The sequence below is a fragment of the Priapulus caudatus genome, unplaced genomic scaffold, assembly GCF_000485595.1.
Source record: "Priapulus caudatus unplaced genomic scaffold, Priapulus_caudatus-5.0.1 Scaffold3072, whole genome shotgun sequence".
Classification (NCBI taxonomy): domain Eukaryota; kingdom Metazoa; phylum Priapulida; class Priapulimorpha; order Priapulimorphida; family Priapulidae; genus Priapulus; species Priapulus caudatus.
This window is the reverse complement of record NW_014580133.1, coordinates 6,527-11,738: the sequence shown is the minus strand read 5'-3', so window position 1 is coordinate 11,738 and position 5,212 is coordinate 6,527. Positions and strand designations below refer to the sequence as shown.

The window sequence follows — 5,212 nt, the reverse complement described above, 5'->3', positions numbered from 1 at the left end:
TAATTAAAAAAAAAAATTTTTTATTTTTTAAATATAACACCTTATTCTCTTTTCCTACATTTTTATACTCATACATGATGTTTCTGACATCAGCCGCCAAACTCCCGCGCACATCACACCAGCGTCGCAGCCAAGCAGAGAGGCTACCCACAACATCCGAGTCTATTAACTCCAACACAGTGATAATCACCAGCTATTAATCTACGATACAGTTATTCCGCGCGAGTGAAATATAGCACGCATTCCTGCTGTCACGGTTTTCCACCCGTGAATGACTTTTAAAAAATGCGCGCGCGCGTGTTCATGCGCGCATGCACGCAGAGCGGTCGGGCCGTGACCGGGGAATTGTCAGAATCTGTCTAGCGTGATGCATGCGCTGTCGTGCTAGCCAAACAGCGTAGAAATGGGAAATTCGAAAAGGCAATGCTTGGGGGAGAAAAAGCCGCAAGGCTTATGATTATGATGACGTGCACGTGTTATACAAGCAAGCGTAAACTGGTATAGGAAGAAAGCTATTGTCTGTACATGGATATAGATGTTTACCTATTCTATTCGTGTACCATAAGTTATATTCTATTCATGCACTGTAATTTCTATTTCATTGAGGTACAATCATTTCTATTTTATTCTATGCTATTCCATTCTATTTTTTATTTAATTTTATTCTATTCTATTCTATGCTATGCTATTTAATCCTGTTTTAATTCCGTCTATTCTATTCTATTCTATTCTATTCTATTCTATTCTATTATATTCCATTCCCTTCTATTCCATTCTGTTCTTTCCGAAATCTATTCCATTCTACTATATACTTTCTAGTTATGTAATTATATTCTTGCTATTATGATATCCAGTGGGAGGAGTGCCGTGGCAATCGTTCAATCGCGAACGGATAGCTGAATGAATTACAAATGCCAAAAGTCATAGCCAAATATGAATGAATGAGTTAATTCTCTAGTGATCATGTGCACGTTCAAACCGCTGCTTCCACCAGTTCCTACAATACCCACGCGACGATTTTTCTATCATGCCTCTAGGTATATATATATACAGTCTATACTATGATCATATGTGCATAGCATGTATGTAACATGTACGCATAGGAAAGAATCTAATGATGTATTAATGTGTACTCTATACACATGTTTATTATATATATATATTATATGAGCTAATATATGATATAGTATATAAGTATGGTTAAGAACTGGCATATAGATAATAGATAATAGATAATAGATAATCAGAGGGCTTATTATCTGAGGCTGGCTTGATATATATACCTTTACTTATCCTGTATTACATTAACTATGCACGCGATTACTTTATATATTATTCAGTGCATGTCCTGATGCACCTGTCACTGGATGTCTCTTAAACTCACGGGATGGCTGTATCCTTGGCCCATTATCCACTAGATCTTCACGACTATTAACAAACATGTTTGGCAGCGGCTACGTGGGGGCTAATAATGAGAACTTTTTTATTTAAGAAAAAACACGTGTTTGAAAAAAGTGATGCGATTCCCATTAAAACGGCTTAACTTTTATCTGCTGTCATCTTAGAATGCAAAAATGCGAGTAGTATAGTGGCAAAAATGCGGTAATAAATATTTCAATGAACACTGATTACAATCAAGCGCGTCATCGTTTTTAATTATGAATTAATGATTGAGTAGCGTAAGAAATTAGAATGTCGTGTAATTAGTGGTCATAAACCTGTCTTGTTAACTCCAATAAATATTAATTAGTATGAACGTCACTTCCTGGGCTTTGCCTAACGAGTGTGCTGGCTCCTCGCAGTGACACTGGAGGGACCGACATCTTTCTTCTCCGTGGCTCTTTCTGTTCTTCTCCTTGCCGGCTCCTGCCTTCGTCCTTTACCTTCTTAATGCGCGTCTTCCTCTCCCTGCTGCCTATTCTCTCTTTTCCTTTTGGCTCGCTCGCTGCCTGCGTCACCCTCTTTTAAGGCGTCTCTCCTTCTCCCTGGCTGCTTTCTTCCCCTGTCTGGCCCTTTCCATCCTGCACTGCCGCTCGCACCGGGCTCTTTGAAGGCGTCTTCCCTGCTCCCTGGCTCTTGTGCTTGCGGCCTTGCCTCGTTTCCGCTCCTCCCACCAGTCCCCTCCCCGCGTGCTCTCCGTGGAACGGTCATCCCCCTCCCTATTACAATGGACATAGGCAATTGGTCCACACACGCGCTTAATAATTTTGGGCTCGGGCGGGCGGTCGTTGTTGAAAGTGGATAAGAGGTCCATGGGGAGACACGGGGAGGTTCCCCCAGCAGCAAGGGTGCAGCGGCTCGACACGATGTCAACTTAGAGATGGGTTTGGTCGCCTGAAATTGCCCGCAGTTTAACCAGATTCGGGTCTGGTGATATGGTCTGGCGGTTGCGCTGAGACATCGCGCACGAACAGGGCCGGCAGCGGCGTGCACACGCACACACACACACCACACGACACAGCACACAGCACACAGCACGAGGCCCACACACGAGCGGCGCGCGGGCGACGCAGGACAGGAGCACACACACGGCACTCACGGCAGCGACACAGCACAGACACACACACAGCACACACAGCGGCAAGAGACGCGCCCGGCCATCGCACTTGAGCATCACCACACGACAACAGCACACACACAGCCAGCAGCACACACACACACACACACACACACCAAATACACAGCAGATACACAAGCACACCATACGCGCGCACGGCGTTTTCGCGATCTCGCGCATCTTACCTTCTGCGTGGCGCGCCTTCTTTCCTTTATTTCTCTCCCTTCATTAATTATCCCTCACATTTGTCCACACTATTCCGCTCTGCGCCTCCTCTCTCCGTCTATCCCCCTCCGTTTCTCTCTCGTCTGGCTCTTTCTGCCTCTGGCTCCTCGTCGTCTCTCTCTCTCTCTCTCTCTCTTGCTCTTTTCGCACAATATATAGTGAGTGGTTTCCTGAGTAAATATAGGCGCGCAGCGGGGTTTGGCCTTTTCTCCGCCCGCTCGCGGCGGCGCAGCCGGTTGCCCATCTGCCATGCGCTCTTGGCCCCGTCTGTTACAGTTCTCTCGCAGCAATCACTCGGCTATGATGGCGGCACGAACGACATACAGACAATATTTGTCATAGGAAGAATTTCCTTATGATAAACAGTGTCATAGGAGAGCGTATATGCGTATGTCGTATTTGTCATATAGATGCTATAGCAGACCAGCCTGGTTACATTCCCTCCACGACAATCGCTATGCTATTAGACGATTTTCATCTCCTGGCTCTTCGCGGGTGACGCTTCCTCCGCCGCTTCCGGTGAACCGTTTTGCGAAGGAAGCTGAGATGTTATATGTTATAATGTTAATATGTTATATGTTATAACTGTTGATAGCTGTTATATGTTATATGTTTTTTAATATGTGTAATGTTATATGATTATAGTGCTTATACTGTTATATGTTATAAAATGTTTTTTTTTTATATGTTATATGTTTATGTTACTATGTTATATGTTATATGTTATATGTTATATGTTATATGCTTATACTGTTATATGTTAGCGAGAGCTAATAATGAGCGAGAGTTAATATAGAGGTGTTATCAGCGGCTGTAGATGTTTACGCTGCAAAACCTCGATGCGTGGTTGCTGCGGTGATGCTGAGTGTGTGTGAGAGAGAGCGATTAGAAGAGCGGAGAGAGAGAGAAAGAGGGCGAAAGAGAAGAGCAGAGAGTGGAGAGCGAGAGAGAGAAGAGAGAGCGGGCGCGAGTCGAGAGAGATAAGAGAGATGAGAGAGACGATAGATAGAGCAGGCGGCGCGAAAGAGAGAGAGAGAGAGAGAGAGGAAGAGAGAGAGAGAGCGAGAGAGAGAGCGCGCGCGAGAGAGAGAGAGAGAGAGCGAGAGAGAGAGACGAGAGAGAGAGAGGGCGCGAGAGCAGAGAGAGCGGCGAGAGAGAGATGAGAGCGAGAGAGAGAGCGAGCGGTAGAGAGAGAGAGAGAGAGAGAGAGAGAGAGAGAGAGGAGGAGAGAGGAGAGGAGAGACGAGAGTAGAGAGAAAGAGAGAGAGGGGGGCGCGAGAAAGAGGATACGAAAGAGGAGAAAGAGGAGAGAGAGAGAGAGAGAGAGGTAGGGACGAGAGAGAGAGAGAGAAGGAGAGAGGTGACAGAGAGGGATGTAATATATATATATATATATATAGTAGTATATATATATATATATATATAAGAAAGAGAGAGAGAGGGGGGAGGAGAGAGAGCGAGGCTAGTTGCGCCACGGATCACAACAATGCAGAGATAATTAACGAAAACATTTAATTAATGACGTTGACATAACATCTAAGCCTCTGCAGCGCGAATTGGCCATTCTAGTGGCTAGGGCACCGTCATGATCTTATGGCATGTCAAAAACACGACTCGCCGCCTCGTAAGCAGTCCGAGAAGGCTAAACATTTATAGCGGTTCTAGGTCGCGTTCTTATAGTTTTTGTATAGCACAGGAAGTAGAATTCGCATAATTATTTGAAGACGGGGGGCGGCGTGGCCGAGCCACTATGTTTGGATCGCATTCGTGGATACACTGATGGAAGTATCGGAAAGTAGAGGAAGTATCGAAAAGTAGAGGTGGAAAAGCAGTTACGTATTTATTTCATTAAATTGAATTCAATTTGTTTCATTGAAGTAATACAGTTCGTTTCATTAAATTATTCTAAATCGTTTCATTATATAAATAGAATTCAATTTCTGTTTGTTGCGGCAGCATGCGTAATATCAAGCGTACATAATAGAGATATTGTAGCGGAGTATTTCGATTGAACAAACCTTTGCTATAGCTAATTGTTATTGCTATTGCCGTGTTCAAATTCAGAGCTGGAAAAACCGACGGAGGCGGGCGACCGGGGCGGACGGACCCGAAGATGCTAGGCTGGATGCGCAGCGCACCCTTGCGGCCTAGCAGTCGGTGAGTCAACGTCGCTATTAATTTACGAAGTGCAGATAAACAAGCAAAACAAGCCCAGCCCATCGGGACATTCAACCAGCGCTTCGAAATATTCCGAAAAACTCGAGATTTGCCTACGAGATAACAGCCGCGTGCATGCGCGAGTTAGCACGGGCAGAACACAGCAGCACAAACACACACCACAGCGACACACACACAGCTACACAGCACACACAACACACACACACGAGCACACACACACAAACAGCAGACAAGGCAGCACACACACACAGA

General features: G+C 45.0%; 1 long non-coding RNA gene across 1 annotated transcript in view; it reads left to right on the top strand.

Moving 5' to 3' along the window:
• The window catches only part of LOC106819266, a 10,807-nt gene extending 5,877 nt beyond the window's left edge, over positions 1-4,930 (top strand). The window contains exons 2-3 of the long non-coding RNA XR_001395387.1: positions 4,479-4,602; positions 4,847-4,930. This is a non-coding gene — a long non-coding RNA (uncharacterized LOC106819266). The remainder of the gene's footprint in view (positions 1-4,478; positions 4,603-4,846) is intronic.
• The last annotated feature ends 282 nt before the right edge of the window (positions 4,931-5,212 follow it).